Source organism: Camelus ferus, chromosome 29 (genome assembly GCF_009834535.1).
Source record: "Camelus ferus isolate YT-003-E chromosome 29, BCGSAC_Cfer_1.0, whole genome shotgun sequence".
Lineage (NCBI taxonomy): Eukaryota > Metazoa > Chordata > Mammalia > Artiodactyla > Camelidae > Camelus > Camelus ferus.
The window spans coordinates 20530038-20548970 of NC_045724.1; the positions used below are offsets into that span (position 1 = coordinate 20530038).

Below are 18933 nucleotides of genomic sequence, written 5' to 3' on the forward strand. Positions count from 1 at the left end.
TCAATAATATCATTGTGTTATCTTGTTTTTTGTTTTGTTTTGCTTGCTTGCTTTTTATTGTTTGTCTTAGTTTGCAAAACAATTTTTATTGACGTATAGTTGATTGACAATATTATGCTACTTTCAGGTATACAACAAGGTGATTTGGTTAATTTTTTTTCAGTCTTGTCCATTATAGGTTATTGCAAGATACTGGATCTAGTTCTCTATGCTATACAGTGAATCCTTGCTGTTTATCTATTGTATACATAGTAGTGTGTATCTGTTAATCCCATACACCTAATTTATCCCTCCAACCCCATTCCCCTTTGGTAAACATAATTTTGTTTTCTATGTTTGTGAATCTGTTTCTGTTTTGTAAATAAGTTAATTTGTATTATTTTTAAGATTCTGCATATGAGTGATATTGTGTAATATTTGTCTTTCTCAGTCTGACTTATTTCACTTAGTATGATCATCTCTGGGTCTACTCATGTTGCTGGAAATGGCAATATTTCATTCTTCTTTATAGCTGAGTAATATTCCATTGTATATATATACCACAACTTCTTTATCCAGTCCTCTGTTCATGGACATTTAGGTTGCTCCCATGTCTTGGCCATTGTGAACAGCACTGCTGTGAACATTGGGGTGCAAGTATCTTTTCAAATCAGAGTTTTTATCTTTTGCAGTTTTATGCCCAGAAGTGGGATTGCTGGATCATATGGTAACTTCATTTCTAGTTCTTAAAGAACCTCCATACTGTTCTCCATAGTGGCTGCACCAATTTACATTCCCACCAACAGTGTAGGTGGATTCCCTGCTCTCTCTACCCTCTCCTGCATTTATTATTCATAGGCTTTCTGATGATGGCCAGTCTGGCTGGTGTGAGGTGATACCTCATTGTAGTTTTGCTTTTCTCTAGCATCTTTCCGTGTGCTTGTTGGTCATATGTATGTCTTTTTTAGAGAAATGTCTATTTAGGTCCTCTGCACATTTTTTGATTGGGTTGTGCAAAACAGATCTTTGATACACTCAAATCTGACCACTTTTTCTTTTATTGTTTCTAATTTTTGTGACATGGTTAGAAAGGCTTTCCTTAAAGCCAGTTTATAAATATTTTAAGCATTGCTTTCTGTGAATAAATTCATTACTTCATTGATACAAAAAGAATTATTACCATTTATATTCTTGTTATTCTTGTTATTAGATGTAAGAAATGATGCAGAGACCCCATTTTACTTTTTCCCAAATGATTAACCAGTTGTTCTAATATTACTATTGCATAATCTATTCTCCCACCAATTTGAATATTTTCTCATCACATATTAATTTATTTCTAGATTGTCTATTATATTTATTTGGTTTGCCAAAGTCTGCACTGGTACCACACTGTTTAAAATGCTACAGGTGTTGTGAATAAAGTCATTACTTATGACTTGCAAACATAAGGATTGGAGGATTAGTAGGGGAAAAATCTCCAGCTCAAAGTATAATTGAAAATATTGGTTCTGTGGTTTAGGGAGTTTGAACAATGTCTGGACAAGGTAGATGGGAACAACAAGTGAGGTAAAAGATGAAGGGTGAAGGAAAATAGAGATGAACAGCATTGCAATTCTAAAGGGGGTTGGAAACCATATGTAGAGAGAGAAGTATGGCTTGTTGTACTTTCCCTTAGCACTGTGTGCATTTGTATCAGAGTGAAGAAGGAAGATGATTGGATTGTTCCAGCACTGAGATTTAAATGGTGGTGGTGACAGGGCTGACTGACATGGGCTGGAAGGCACCAACAAAAGGCTAGATAAAATGATGACCTATGCGGCTGAGAGTAGCTTCAGAAGGACATAAAACCAGAAGAACACAGATGGACTGAGAAGAGCAGTAAGAGTAGTCATGAAACTGTGATGTTGATGAAAGTCAAGTGCATGTTAGATGTGACTTAGAGAGTAAAAGACCTGAGCAGGTGGAGTTGTGGCCAGAGGCGAGAATTTGAAGTTTATGTGGCTTCAAGTAGAAGGAATCCATTGTAATTTTCTTTGTGCTGCCTATTTTTATACAAAAAAAATTACTAGTAAGAGTGCAATGAAAACTTTGTGGACAGAGAAAATATAAAATCCTTTTGCTATAATGAGGCAAGAAAGGGTTTAGAACAAAAGAAGGGCAAACTACGTTTTTAAAAAAAATAAAGACATTAGGATTTGGGGTTTGAGGCAATCTACTTAATAGAAAAAAGAGGAATGGACAGTATTTTGGAAAAAAAAAGAAAGTGGATCTGATCTAAAATGTGGTGCTTCAGAATTGATGATGGGGCAGGCAGAGAAAGAGAAAGTGTGTATAAATATTTGAAAGGAGTTTTCCAAGTTCAATTAAATGCTTAGGCAAGTCCTCAAATGAAATTAGATGCCAAGGAATAGTTGGCAAGCAAAGTGTAGTAATTAAGTGCCACAGGGCTAGGAATGAGGCTGAGCCTGGCCACCTTGTGCCACCTCGTCATGGCCCTGTGCACCTTTCTACAATGGCACACTCAGTCAATGAAACGAATGGATCACAGCCCAAAATGGAACAAAAAGATAACTGAAACCAGACACCAAGGATAAACACAACCGTGGCCAGAGATGTGGATTCCAAGGGCAGCTCTGCTTTGGCCAAATGGGCATTTACACTCTTGTATACATAATGTGCCAGGATCCTGGGGTCCTGCCTGGATGACGGAAGATGCAGTGTTCACAGATAAAAGAAAAGCAGACTGTAAATTAATATGCTGTTAATGTCTTTAAAGATAGGATAGGTTTGAAGCCTGGGTGACCAGAGTTTCAAGCTTTTGAAATCAGTTCTATCAAACAGACACCAGGCTCATGTTACAGCTGTGGCGATAGCTCTAAAGTACCAAGGGTATGTGACCAACTAGAACCTCAGATTAGAATGTAAAGATCAGAATCCTGAAATATGTAAGAGCTCTTACCAAAGTTCCAAAGTTCCACTATCTGCAAACTGTATAAATAAATACATATATTCCTCTTGTAGTTTGCTCGTATTTTAATTTGGTTATTATACTGGTGTTTAAATTAGTGCAGAGAATCTGACTTCCAAATCATTTAGTATTTCATATAGTTGTTTTTGAATTGTAGAGTGGCCTTTCTGATGGAGAGCTGAGGAGGCATTCTAAACGACTGCAGTTGGCAGAGGGAAGTTACTCGTAGTTTATTTGTACTTCCAGATACAAGTATCTAACAGGCACATTTAATTACTTCATCTCTAATGGACAGCATCAGCTTTGCAGTATATGAACACAAAAGAAACTGTAGCAGCTGAAAGGAATTCTGTTGCTACCTAGAGCGTTTTGCAGGGATCAGAAACCAGCTAATCCAAGCATTTTGCAAGGATCAGAAACTGGTTAATCAAAGGAATTAGAATTGTAAAGTACTGGGGAAAAAAAAAAAGAGAGATTCAGAAATTACTCTTCATTTAATATGAAAACCAGTAGAAGTTCTACAGGATATCCTCTGTATCGTGGTTACAAAATAGGAATTTTTTTTTCTTTTCATTCATTTTCTGCAGACAAATTATTGAGTCCATTCACACAGCATCCTTTGAATAACGTAGACCCAGGGACCATGATTTCCAGTTTAGGGATGTGCACATGGATGCAGAAAGCTCTCAATGAACTATCCAAAGAAGTGCAGCAGTGGCTGAACTGAGAATGGTCCCTGCTACTGGTTTAAACACATTTCTAACTGGTCCACACTGCCTTTCATACTCCTTGGATTCCCAAAGTCAAAATGGTCACTAGAATATAATCCTTTAATAAAAAAGATTGAACTATTATAATATTAAAAAATGTAATATGGTATTACTCAACACTTGATAAATGTAACTAAATCACCAACAAAGTACTAAATTTCAGGTTATAGCCTTAAGTGTTTTTAACTGAGTTGCAGAAAAGCATAGAAAGCAGAAAAGTTTTCCATTTTTATGACTGACAGCCAAGAATACATGTAATAAGTTTCGTATAAAAAAATCACTGCTGAATGGCATGATGTGTTAGAGAATTTTGCCTAAATAAATAAATTATCTGTGAAATGGGAATAAAGCCGATGACTGCTTTACTTCCTATACAGTGAGGATTAATGAATAACACTGACAGACTGCTCTAAAATGATGGGAAAAGACTTGAAAAAGGGATTCAGGGTATTGTCAAAACACTAGGATTAACGGGGAAAGAGATTTGTCCAAGAGGATATGTTAATTCACTTATAATTTAAGTGGTGAATCAAGAAGACACGTACATGTACTCTCCATTAGAACCGCATCCTAAAGGTAGGGTTTAAGCAGTTTCATTTTATCTCCAAAAAGAAACAAGTAAGAGAGAAATTTAAATTTAAGCAATAGACATAGACTAGATATTTTAAAATCTTTTTACTTCACAATCTGCTAATTTACAATTTATAACAGTTCAACCAGAAATGGATTGGACTTTAATATAACACATGTCTTAAAAAGAAAAGACTTCTTAAGTTAATAAAGTAAAGAAAATTGTTCCATTCCTCTGGAAAGAAATATTTATCTCGCTTAAACATTCAGTCTGGTTGTAAGTAGCTTAATAACACCTACTGGCCACAAATAATAATTTTTCAAATGTTCATTCTAATAATCCAAACACTTTGCAGGATGTCTACAACATTTTATTTACTAGTATTTCTGTGTTACTGTCTGTAGTTGAAAGTCTTTCAATAACATTTCAACTTTTTTATCTTAAATTTCAAACTTTATAGTGTTCAAACTGACCTTTCTCCTAAAAATTAAGCTTTTCCCAAACATATCTCATACCTGTTTTCCCTACTTTTCTAACAGCCTTAGTTCAGGGCTTCCTGGTTTCTCAAGTGGATTATTGCAAGTCTTTTGGGTCATGGTGTCTCTCTGGCACAAACACTCACTGGCCTCTCTCTTTCCCAGCGTCTGTCTGAATTCACTGTAGCCATAATCTTTGGAAATGGCAAATGTTACTACCTTTTTAAAAAACACCTTTAGTGATTCCCTTTCGCCCAGAGATTAGAGTCTGATGTCATAGTTATGTTCTTTTACATCTTCATCTCCCAGCCCTAAGCTCAACTCATAAAGCCTACTCTCGGGTTTATTTGCTTTTCTAGGAGCTCTATCTCATCATTTTTTCATGCTTCGGTAACTTTTTCCATCCTGGTCATTCCTCTAGAAATCCCTTTCATCACTATCACAGTCCTTTCTAGGATAGGGGAGCAGCTCACATATCCAGACATAATTAAGCGTTACCATTTCCATGTTGACTTTCTCATTGTTTTCTATGCACATCTACTAAACTCTGTAAACACATTAATAAAGAATAGTAACGAGAGCTAATGTTTATTGAACACTTTTGCTAATCACCTCGTGGATTATCTATTTAAAATTCACCACAATTATATGAGGATGATGCATCCTAGCTCCTTTTGCTGACACAGATCCCAAAATTTAGACAGTTTGGGTAAACGGTCAAGGTGATTTAGATCCGAGCTGAAGCTGGATCCACACTCTGCTGTCGTGTCTTCCAGTGGCACTTGTTTGTTTTAGGTCTGTCTTCCCTACAGAGCAAACTCTGAGAACAGAAACAATGCTTCTTCAGTATCTGCCTCACCCAGAGATTGCAGAATGAAATGCAAGAATATAAGAATAATCGTAGTGATATGAATTGCTCAAAGACGTGGTGAAATCGTTAGTAATACAATTGTTAAGACTTAAGAGTATATTCATCCTTTCTGTGTTAAAATATGAAAAGTTTTCCTACTGAATCTGTAATTTTCATTTTAATAAATGCTAAAAACTCCTGATTTTCTATTCAACAACATATTCTGCCTTTACTTCTTTGCTAAAAGAAGTCTGGCTTTGGCAAAGGTATTCAGGGCCACAAACTTGAGGAGATGCTTTAACAGTACATATTAATTAGACTAAGCCAATCAATTATTTATTTTGGGCTGGTGATTAGGAGTGAACATATGGTACAATTCTAGCTGGAAGAGCCAGTCTTCCAAGAAGTTTCTAGGTCGGCTTTATTACTCTTAAGAAGGGAAATAAGAAAAAGACCCTGTCTCTCTTCTGCTGTTTGGACGTGTGCAATGATGTGCTCTGGTGCCTTTGTAAACATCTTTGACCACAAGGGGAGCAAACTGTTAATAAGGCAAAAACGAAAGATGGAAAGAATCTGGGTTCTTGTCTTGGGTGAGATACTGAACTAGTCAATTCTAGAACTACTGTGTCTCCAGACATTTTCTGATGTGTGATAATACTTTTCTTTTCTGTGTATGTTTTTTTTAATTGTCATCTTTCAGCAGTTTCATTACATGTACCTAGGGGTGATTTTCTTGGTGTTTAGCCTACTTGGGGTTTGTTTACAGGTAGATATATTTGTTGTGAATTTTGGTGGATCTATTTTACCAACTTTGGCAAGTTCTTGGCTATTATCTTTTCAAATATTCCTTTTTAGCTCAATGTTTTTCTTCTCTTTTTTTGTGACTTCAATTATTCACTTGTTACATTGTTTGCTATCATCCCACAGAGTTTAGAAGCTCTGTTCTATTTTTTTTTCTCTTTTTGTTTCAGCTTGGATTATTTCTATCAACTTGTTTTCAAGTTTATTTATTCTTTCTATTCTGTGTCTAATCTACCTGTGAAGACATCAAATGGATCCTTCATTTCTGGTATTATGGTTTTCATTTCTACTATTTCTTTAAAAAAATGATTTCCAGCACTCCAAAAAAACATCCTCTCTGTTTACTTATATTATCCACTTTTTCCACTTTCATTTAACACATTTAACACAGTCATCATAATTATTTTAAAGTCCTTATCTGAGAATTCCAATATTTATTCTATTTTTAGATCTGTTTCTATTGACTGATCACGTTTCCTTTCTTCTTAATATGTGCCATCATTTTTTTAATTGTATGTGAGAAAGGGCATCTAAAAGAATAGTAGAAATTGAAGCAAATAACACTAAAACCCAGAGGAAAGCAGGCTTATTTTTCTCTTAGGCTACTACAGTTGGGAAGCTGAGTCAATCTAATTTATAGATGAGCTGCTACTGTTGTTGATTCAATTTACCACTGACTTTAAAATACAAAAATTAATATATGTATGTATATGCATGACTGGGACTTTGTGCTGTACACCAGAGACTGATACATTGTAATTGACTGTACTTCAATAAAAAAAAGTAACTGACTTTAAATGATTTGAGATCAACATCAGGACATTGCCTTCAGCAGGGCTGGACATCTAAGCCCCCAGGGGACCCTGGACACCTCTTTGCTTTGTATTCCACCTCCAGCTTTCTGAGCCTTGGAAGACTTTTTTCTACCCTGCTTCCATGTACCCAGTTTTGGGGGCTGATGGGGTAGATTTGGTGAAGGTCTGGAGCACCTCTGAGGGGTTTTTCTCCGTCCTTTGGCCCTGCTCCCAGCTTTGACTGGCCCTGCGTGCTTGGCCATCAGGAGGTGGTCCCTCCCAGCAATTCTGCCTCCGCCCAGCCGTAGGCAGCCACTAATTCATACTCTCTGGGGGATGGGACTGTCTGCTACCCTCACCTTCATTCGGCCCTCGCCCTACTCAGTCTTCTGTGTGAGTATCTCAAGGAGGGCCTGTGGGAAGGAGTCGGTCAGTGGGTGCACATTCCACATGTGGCTACTGCTCACTGAATTCTAAACTGTCGTGTCTGTTCATGCAAGCCTTAACAATTTCTAAAACTTTCAGTGATTTTTCTTTAATCCTGTCCTTCTCCTCTCACTGCTCCTCCAAGAATGAAAGTGGTTCTAGGTCTCTTTTCTCCAGGAAGAGCTTGTCACTCTCTAGATGTCAGTTACTCGGGTTTTATTTTTTGCATCCCAAGACTTGTGATGATTAAAAGCAAACAAAAAGCCAAAGCTATGACTGTAGAGGTTATCTGGGTCATTCTCACTGTTAGAATGGAAGCAACGCTATCCTGCAGCTGTCTTTACCCTGAGTGGAGTGAAAAGCTAAGGCACTTTTAATTGAGTTTTCTGGTACTTGCGGCTGAATACACCCTAATCAGATTTCTACTCTACTTGAAATTGTTCTTTGGGATGAGAAAACCATAGATTATTTTAATTACTTTTCTGGTGATTATAAAGTTGACCTATTTTTGTTACAGGAAATATTAAAAGTATCAAAAACATACAAAGAGGAAAATAAAAATTACCCATAGTCACTTTTCACAGGTATAAGCATCATCTTGTGAAATATCTTTTCAACGTTTTCTTCTGTAATATATTTCATATGCTTTCTATTTATGTAAGACTGTGCCATGCACCTTTTCTGTATTATTAAATATTCTAAAAGTATGGCTTTTAATGCAGCATTATAAAATATAATTTATGATTTAAATTTTTTATTTAATTGATCACATGTTATTAGGCATTCTGAAAGTCTCTAATTTCCCATAATGACAAATAGCTCTGTGATGAAAATGCTAATGTTCTGGAGAGGATGAGACTTGTTGAAGGTCAGACAGCTGGTTAGTGGCTAATCCTGCCGCAGGCGTAAGGCCTCCACCACTGCTCTTTCTTCTATCACACATCACTTGTCATGGAGCAACAGGAGGTGTACAGGTCAAAGGGAAAATGAAGATCCGGGAGCTTATTATGGCAGAAAGAGGACCAGAGAGCCCCAAGCGTAAAAGGACTGGGACTCAGGAAGAATCGAAGTTGGAGAAGTCTAGAACTGGGCTGGGGACCTGGTTAAGTGTGGTGGTTGCACCTCTTTGTTTCCTGACCAGGCACAACGTGGACCTACAGGGTAACCCGCTTGCCCGCTCAGTGCCTGCCGGTTGATGTGATCTACGTCTCTCCTAGAGCACTCGCCTTGCATTGCCTATTTTCCTTAACAGAGTGGGAACTTAATTCCTTGTTCCCAGTCCCTACAATCAGTGCCTTATTTTAGGATCTCACCATTGGTATCCTTGATTAATGCAAAAGCGTTCTTTCTGTATTTTCTGACGTTAGCCTCATCCTCATCTCACTTTTCTAATCCATACTGTTCTCCCTGATTGGACCTGTTAGTGTCTTTTTTCATAGGTTTCAGTAAAAATCAAGCTCTTAGCTCGCTAGACAAGACTCTTCATGATCTTGTCCCTGCCTAGCGCCTCGCCCTTCGTTTGCCCTTCATCCAACACAGACCCTTCATCCCGTGAGCATCTAGTCTCCCAACAGCTGTGCTTGGCTTCTCTGTGCGTTTGCCCTGCACATCTGAGTGCCTCCAGTGTCCCCCTGCCTCTCCTACCGGGTGTTACTCTTGATGATTTCAACTCATCTTCCAAAACACGGCTCCAGTTTCACAGTGATTGGAAATACTTGATAATCTCTCAAACTAATATTGATTCTTTTCTGCTCAATGTCCTGTCTGTACACTGATGATAGTACACATTATAGCATACTACAATTTCTAGTTTTGTTTTTGTTTTTATTTGCATAAACAATGGTTTTATTTTGACTTTATATTCCCAGCACGTAGCAAAGAGCCTGGACCCTAGTGTTACCAGGACAAAGGAAAATAAGCATCACCTCGGTTCTTAGTCCCCCCGAAAAAATATTTTTGACAACAGACAAAGTGTGATATAAGCAAGATTTTTACTAGTGAAGTAAAAGATAGTACACTCCCAAGAATTGGGAGCGGGCCAGTCCAAGGGAGGAAAAAGTGGCATCCTTCCCTTTTTTTTTCTGTTTGTGTTTCCTGATTTCGTGACTGATAAATTGATTGATTGATTGACAACTCAGGTTCCCTGCGCTCTGGTTGACTGACAGCTCAGGTTCCTTGTGTTCTGGACTGTTCCTTTTCCCCTCCTCTCTCCCTGCCCAGTGCTCATTTCTGTCTAAACTACCTAACGCTAGCAATTTCTTAATCAATATTTATTAGAATATTATAATAATAATAATAGATGAAGGGGAGAAAAATGCAAAGGTGCCTAATTAGCCAATCACCCACCCCCAAGCTTCCCCTCCTCAAGCCTTGTACATATCATTATGAGAATCCACCACCATTCATAGAATTGTTAGGACCAAAAATTTAAAAATCATTCATGTTACTTCTCTTTCCTTTACTTTCATTACTTACTCTGTCAGCAAGTCCTGTTGGGCAAAATGTATCCTGACTCAAACCATTTCTCATCCTTCCGTCATTGTCTTCCTGCAGCAAGCTGTTGTCATCTTGTTTTTTGGTACTTCTATTGGCTTCATACTAGTCTCTCTTTCTCTTCTTTTTTACTCTGCCATTTTCACATTAGTCTATTCTTCACATGGCACCTAGAGAGCTCTTTTAGAAATGCAAGTCATGCCGTGGTTCTCCATGCAGCTGCACCGCCACGCCTAGGATTGAAGTCCAGAGTTCTTTGCAAAGCCGACACCCTTCCACAGAGTTGGCAGCTGCATCTCCCTCTGTGTCGTTTCAGCCACTCCCCTCCTTAGGCACTCCAGTCCACTCAAACTGACTTTCTCGCAGTTCCTCCGTACGGGTCAACAGTGTTCCTACCTGGGGGACTTTGCACTGGTTGTGCCCTCAGTTGAAACGTTCTTCTTTTCACCGTTGAGGTTCTTAATCAGATGTCACCTCCTCCCTGAGCTCCTTTTACAGTTGAGCTTCAATAACACCCAGCCTACCCTTGGTTTTATCCTCCACTCCTCTACCTTTCTTTCTTTTCTTTATGACATTTCTTACTAGAGATGATATCACATATACATTTTGTTTACCTGTGTATTTCCTGATTTTCCACTGAGTTCCATGATTTCCCAGACTTTGTCTTGTACACTATTGCACTAGTGATAAATATTTATTGAACATGTGAATTAAGCAATGCATTTCAGAGTCTAGACTATTTTTTTCTATGCTCCTTATATGCTGTTTTACTGGAAGATCCTTCCAACTGTTATGACCTTAATTTACAGGAACACATACATAATGCATCATGATATATACACTCAGACACACACACATAACTGATAAACGTGTCTTACAAAACAGTACTTTACTGTATGAAATGAATTCTCCTATTTTCTGTTTTATCCTATTTTTTATAAAATTGATTTTACCACTGAGTAATGGGTTATAACCAGGGTTACTACTTACGAGTTGCAGGCTCTTTCCTGCCAGATGGGTTATGGCCAGATAGGTGTACGTATGTATGTATCGATATAAAAATAAGAGTGTGTACATACACACATATCTGAAAGTGCTTATTAAATTTCTTTTCAGAGTAACAGCCTTATAAGTAAACATAAAATGAATAAAACATTTCTTGGAAATTAAAGCCTTACTTTTCTATTCAACCAAGTTTCTTTTGAAATACTGACTTGAATTTGAGAAAATATTTCTTTGAATTGGGTTAACCATAAAAATTGTTTCAAACTAATAATTAAAATACTTTGTATGCTAGGAAATTTTTTTTTAAAAAATCAGAAATAAAAGTCTTTATTCTTGTTAAGAAGAGATATGTGACTATAACGCAAAAGTAAATGAAAGAATAAATCAGAGTCATTCTCTTCAGTTGGGACCTTGGCTCTTTTAGCCAGGAGCCCAATTCCAGGAGTAAGGAGGTGGGGGTTCTCTTCTTTGTAAACTTGCCTTTAGAATTTAGGTCTGGCAGAATGAGAAGTTCATATTTAGGGGCTCTGTGGAAGAATGTCACTGATGAAGGAGGGTCAGAAAAGTTGGAATAAGGTCAAGGGATTATTTCTGTATCTTTTTTTTTAAGCCTGTAAATTTTGCTTTAATTTGTCTTGTTTCGTTCATCTTGTTGCATTTTCCAGGCAGGACACTGGGGAACAGCAAAGAGAATTTTATTGATATAAATTAATGTGCTAATTAGCTGCAGTCCTCAGAGCTCTTGGAAAATTGCCATTTCATTTTATTGAGCCTTAAAGATTGGGTGTCCCAACCCTTGTATGCCTTTAAAAATAAAAAAAAAAAAATCTTACTAAAATATTTTTGCCACTCTAAAGGGAAGGGAAATGTTAAATACAATGGGCCTCATGCTCAGTTTCTGAGTGACCCCTTAGAAGCCTGTTTTTCATTGTTTTTGCCTTTAGTCTAGAATCTGTGGTTTGTTTTTTGTTTTTTGTTTTTGTTTTTTTGAGGACATGGAATAAAGTTCTATAAAGTTTTAGCTCTTGCCTCCTATTATGTTGATTAACAATTGTGTTTCTGTCTATAACATATTTTACATATAAATATATGTATATTCTGATATGCCCAGAAAAAGCATTATGCTAATAAATGAGCTATGTAAAAATGCAAAAATGTGAAACTCAAAGGCTGAACTATTTTGATGACTATTTTAGAATTTGGATGCCATCCCCTTAAAGGATGTGTTCCAGAAGGCTGTATTTTCATCTGGGATCTACTAGTATTGAGCTGAACAACCTTCCCCCCATTAACTGGATGTCTCTTCATTTTGACGATTGCACATGAGTGAAATATTTGCCTCCTTCATGTTTCAGAATAATGTTTCGGAAAGAAATAGAAAGTGCTCTGATTTTCTTGGAATAGCTCTGAACTTTCGTAAATCCACATGATACACACATGAGATATTCTCTCCTATCACCACACACACACACACACACACACACACACACAAAACTGAACCAATATATGTGAGTGTTGGTTATTAATTAATGCCACATGAATGCTAAATTGATAAAAATGTACTCTTTATTTCTGTCCATCCTTCTTAGATTTAAGATTTAGAATAACTGGCCTGGTCCTCTATTTTACTTTGTTTTCTTCAACTGTTGTCAAAGGAGAGTTTGTTTTGTTCTATCATAAGGGGACAGGTTTTAACTGATAAAGAATTAGCTGACTAAAATTTAATCACAAAAGCCTAGGCCTTCTGGAAAACTCTACTCCAGATGTTCTTCCCAGAGGTAAACCCCGGTGACTGCAGAGAGGGATGTCCTGTCCTCCCTACTTGCTCCATCTCTTACAAGTTGAAGAGATGTTTCTGTTTTTAAATACCTTAAATCCTTCCTGCGTATCCCAGAACATCTGAAAAAGAACCACAGCATTTTAAGAATCCTTTCTATATTCTGTAAAATGGAAGGAAACGCCAAAGAAAATGTCACGAGAAGGGTAGAGGATGAAAGCCACGATTGTGGAACACAGGAGAGCTGCGCGGTTCCATAGGCTGTAGATTCTGAGTGACACAGCCCAGTGCGAACGGGGTGGGTAGACACTCAAATAGCCTCTTCTTATTCGCCCTTCCTGAAGAAACAAACAAATAAACAAATAGTAGTTCTGGAAAGAACAAGGCAAAAATGTGACACGATATAAAAAGCACTACATCAAGCAGTGCATGTGGTGGCCTTGGTGCTGGTCTGGGCTCTACTGCCACAGATTTACTTCGGTTCAGGAGAACTTGTTTGACTTCACCAGCACATTGTCTTTGACCTGGAGAGTGGGATGACTGGCCTCAGTAAGTCCTCAAGCCTATTCTACCATGACTCTGTAACTCTATTTTTATTTTTCAGAGACTGTATAACCTGTTAATACGTCTTTACATACTTGCTATTGCAAACTATCAAATAAATTGTGAAAAACAATAGTGGCAAAAGTTGCCTACAAGGAAGAGTTCTCTGAAATGATTATAGAAGAGAAGTGGTGAGATAGACAAGGAGTTCAGTCATTCTTTTTAATTTTTGTGTTTAAAATATCCTAGCACTGAAATAAGTACTTCTCCACTGTTAATAACTCTCTGTGGTGTACAGCATGACTTCCCATGAATACTGTCCAGGGAAGAACAAATGAAAGAGATCCTACTGGAAGTGCTAAGTGATAGGCTAGCAGCTTTTTAAAAGCGATTGGCAGACGTGATTCAAAGTCGTTCCTCTAGAAGCCAATCAAATGAGGTCTATTTGAGAACATAGGCGTTAGCTTACTAGACAATGGCATTTGCATCTTGAATTATTCTGTTAGATTCTAACCTTGGCACAGTATAACCCTTTTGCTGAAGTATTTATAATTGCCTAGTAACATGGGAAATAAACAATTTATTCCTATTATCTGTGTGCATGTTTTGATACAGAAAAAGCAAACTGTGAATGACTAGATACTAATAAGATCACGGACCGTCCCCAGCTTGTCATGATGGCTGGTAACAAATATTTGCTTCAAGCTCTGGTTATCCAAATAGTCCTTGTGAAGAGCGGCTGAGTGGGTTTGATTTCTCTAACCTTGCAGAATCATTTTATTCTATTGTTTGTGTGATGGATATGTAGGGTAATGCAGCCCAAAGCCTTCAGGCAATGCATGAATTGAATATTTGCCATTTGTGTAGCATGTTGTTTCTGAAGTGTCTAATTTGGGAGTGATTTAGTGAATACAATCATCAAGAATGTGGTGGTGTTTTCCCTTTGGTGTTACATAGCGGGGTTTGGAAAAAGTCTCTCTCCCCCTAGAAATGTATAAAAAAGGGGGGAATAGCCTAACTTAATGCTGGTAAACAGCAATACATATATATATATATATGTATATATATATATATATATATATATATATACATATATATATATTTTTTTGGCAGTTGGTGGCTGAGTTTAAGGGAAACAAATGGTTTCAAGTAAATGCACGGATCCACATTAGAGACTAGCCACATTTTTACATTAACTTTCATATTACCCAACTGTAAAACTCTCAAATCATTGTACAAGAGTGCTAACATTAAATGACTTTGATTAGAAAGATCATCTTTGCAGGACACACATGTATTGTCATGGACATTAGCTGCAAACCTGAGCATAACATCAAAAGGAAAAGGCCTCGTTGCCAATCAGAACTGCTTTAATTTAATGAACTAATATTGAAAAGATTCACATAGTATATCTTTCACCATCTTTCAGCTGGAAAGCATTCATTAAGGAAAATCTATGCTAACGTTAGCAGCATAAACAGAATTCCAAATAAGGAAGAACACAATGAACATTCTGAAAAGCCCTGTGGTCTCCTTGAAGGATTCACTGCTCAGCTCATGCCTGTAGCAGCCCCCTGCCCCGCCAAAGCCCCCCAGCCCCTCACGGGCATCGCACCAGTGCTGTGAGGGTCTCCAGAGACAAGTCGCTCCTGGCAGCCCTCAGTGCTGACAGTGAGGACACATTGACTGCTTTGGAAAAGTTTCGAATCAGCTCCAGTTAGGTGGTTTCAAAGCTTGACCTATTTTAGTCTCGACTTCTTTTTTTAATCCCCTTGAGAAAAAATGTATCTTTGCATGATCAGGGGAAAAAAAAAAAGCTGAAATGAGTTCCAGATCTCTTTAGATAATAAACAGCATTGGATCAGTTAAATACAAAGAAAGAGACAGGAAAAAAAAGAGATTATATTTTTCTTTCTACTATCCATGGAGTGGGGTCGTGTGTCCTAAGATACACTGTTTGGAAAAGTTCTTCACACTTTACAGATACCAACTAACCAAGTGATCTTGAGCAGATCACCTTCCACTTCTGGGTCTTGGTTTCCTCATATACAGTATATGGGATTAGACTAAATTATTGATACATCCCCTCTTGCTCTGAAAATAACCTATCAATCAATCAATCAATCAATCAATCATATTTTTATAACTGCCTGATAATGTTTGGTGTTATAGGAAATGTATAGGAAATCTGAAGGGGAGGGTAGGTGTGGGATGGGGGCTTTGGTGGAAATGTTCAGAAAATTCCTGAGCCCCAGGTATAGTAGAATTGGTTCTTGAAGTTGGTTTTTGAGCCTTAATGGTTAGGAGATGGAACAACATATTAAAAAGTTAAGAATTTTCACAGCAATTCTTTTCCAATGAAATTTGTAGATTTCTCCATCTAAGTAAACTAAAGCAAGAGGAAACTGAAAAGTATAAAAATGTTCCATGTATTTACCTTTGGAAAAATCCAAACCTACACAAAAGAAATTGGCCCAGGATAATTAATACATTAATAGATTTGATGGCTCCCTGGCCAGGCAGTGACCTATAAATGGAAATTTAACTAAGTCAATAGATAAAAATGTTCATAATTATATATTGATAAATTTGAGGGTCTTTTTTTTAAACTTCTCTCCCACAGTACATCAATATATGTTAGTTCTTTTGTATTCTAAACTTTTGTGGTCAAAAATAACATTGAGGCCAATGATAAATGATATTTTTAACAACCCATTTTCCTTGAATGGTGGGTAAAAGTAAATAAGATATGACATCTTAGAATGATTTTATTTTATAATTAAAGTGCCCTTTAATTTAGTTTTCATTCTGAGTTGAATTTAAACCCAAAGGAAGGGATTATTCATAGAGACAAAGCAATCATGTGATTTTGAGCTATTACATTTAAAATTTCATAACTGTACGTCCTGCAATAAGTAGATGTATGAAAATAAAACATTGTGAAACTGCTTTAGACACACATCAGGAATTGGACCCTCAGAGTACTGTCCTCTTCAGATGGTCATTTTAAGCCAAGAAGAAGGTGTTAACCAAAATACTACTGTAAGGGAATTTTAGGATTGTTTTCACGACTTGTGACATGTTCTTCAGACTACCGACTACCATCGAAGACTGGGAACTTTTTTCTTTGAGGATTATTTTGGTTTGAGAAACAATGATAATTCATCCAAAGCCAAGTCTAATTGCTAAAGTGAGTATTCCAAACTGGATAATGCCATTTTCAGGATCTAAAATTGTGATGCCAAGGTGATAAGAGTGACTTTCTTGTGTGAAGAAATGAACCAATAAAGGACTCTGGAGGCAAAACCCAGTGAGATGGAACAAAGTGCAAAACCTCACTATTGACAAACGGCAGTTCTGGGAGGAAATAGTTAACTGGCTGGAACCCAAGCTACAGACTCTACTGCTGCTCCAGTTTCTAACTGCACTGCTCATTATTTATTTTTTCTCTTTCAAGATAGAAATGCAATGAAAGTCATAAAGAGTGTTGCCATAGAGTAACGAGTAGATCTATTTATAAGTAGCAAATTAGTATGCATAGATCCAAATGAGTATTGTCCTTGAAATGAGCCATCTTGGAGCCCATGCGTCCAGTCACCAGTTCTGCTGTCTTCGTTTATAACTTGCTTTGAAACTCATCTTTTAGAACTGCCTTTTGAATACGTTCATGAATCACACAAGAAGACCGGTGACTTTTTTATATCACCCAGTCTTTGACAATCTTTCTTTTCTTCTTCACCTAAAACAAGCTAGATCACCTACCTGCCTCACCAATATTGGCACTAAATGAGATTACTAATCCTCTCAATACACAATAATTTGACCTCACTGCAGATTTGTAAGCAGGATGTCCATCAAGGAGGTAATTTTAAAGAGAAGAATGGCCACACAAATGGAATAAATACAACCTTGAAGTGATACCTCTAAATGAAAAGACTTATTAGAAAATGTAACATTGTTTTTTGGGTTTTTTTTTTGGTTAGATTCTTATTACTCTACTCTCAGGCCTCTATGTTTTGTATAATTTTGGCACCCCAAATCAGGAAACAGTTATGTGGTTCTTGAATGAGATCTGCCAGGGGAATTGCCTGTAGTACTGAGAAGGAAGTCAAATGGGTGAAAACGAGTATATACTGAGTGCTTTAAGAGGATCGATTATATTTTACTGGACTAAGATATTAATTTTTAATTCACACATACGTTCCCTTAGAAGGACAAAGATTATCCTTTTAAGGAATTAGCCTCATGTGACAACACTAGCATTTCAAAGATTTCTATCGCATATCATATGTGAGATATGTAGGGAGAAGGGGAAGTGGAAACATTCCTTGAAATGTTCTGAATCCATGAGGTATAGAAGGTAATTATATTATCCACAAAATAAAATTTAACTTCCTGGTACAAAATAAATTGGAGAACAATCTTTCTTTACACCCCCAAGGAAAACAGGAAACAACATCTTTAGTTTTCACTTTCCTTCAAATTTAGTAGTGCTCATTCTTCAATTTGATGATTTGCTGGGGAAAAAAAATGGAAACTATTACTTTTTTCATTAACTGAAGAATGAACACTTTTGTTACTTTACAAAATGAGGGTTGCAATGAAACAGATACTCAAGCTTAAACCCTTCCTTTGTGTTTGGGCTCATAATCGTTTCTCTACTTTGCATGTCTGAAACTCACATAATATCAAGTGTATCCTAATTTTAAATAAATTAATACATTACATAATCTCCTTAGCAAGCAGAGATTAGATTATTTTTATATTAAAATAAACCAGCAAAATAACTGAGAGGGCACATCTTAGGACATATTCATTTTTATAGAATCATTTAAATCAGCCCTGTTCCCCTTTGCAAGCATGGATATATCAAGCCATATTTCTAAATATATCCTATGCACTTTGCTTCGAAAATAAAAAGAAATGAAATGAAAAAAGATCACAATTAGTACTCCATTTAGATCTTCAACATGTAAATATCATATATTTTGGCTCTCTGAATTAATGGAGCCAGGATCATTTTATGGTTGAAACATGCAAGAAACATTTGACACTTGTAATCAAGGCTTCAGAGATGTCTGTGTGCGTTATTTTAAATACTTTCTGCATCTGTGATCATTTTTACTTCTCCTTAGGCATGAAGCTTTCCTACCAGCATCCTCTGTCTACACACACACACACACCACACACACAGACACACGTACACAATACATTCTCCCAAACTAAATAAGATGATCAATTAAGCAAAATAACTGTTCAATTAAGTAAAATTCAATCAAATTGTTAAATTGATCATTACATTTATTTTAAGACATTCCAACAGATCTTTAGCATCAAGTCTTTTCGGTCAATTAGAACGATCAGTGAATGAGGAGAAAAAAATATTTGCCCATATGTCACAAATACTATCTCATAAAGACAGGATTTTGTTGGTTTTTCAGCAAGATATTCCTAAATATCTCCAAAACTCTATTGAT

The 18933-nt window shown here is 36.8% G+C and overlaps 1 long non-coding RNA gene across 1 annotated transcript; it reads left to right on the forward strand.

Annotated features, from left to right (window-relative positions):
* Window positions 1-686: 686 nt before the first annotated feature.
* Window positions 687-15466, forward strand: LOC116660532. Its single transcript, XR_004316120.1, has 3 exons — window positions 687-990; window positions 9449-9458; window positions 15456-15466. It is a non-coding gene; the product is annotated as an uncharacterized LOC116660532 (long non-coding RNA).
* Window positions 15467-18933: the final 3467 nt, after the last annotated feature.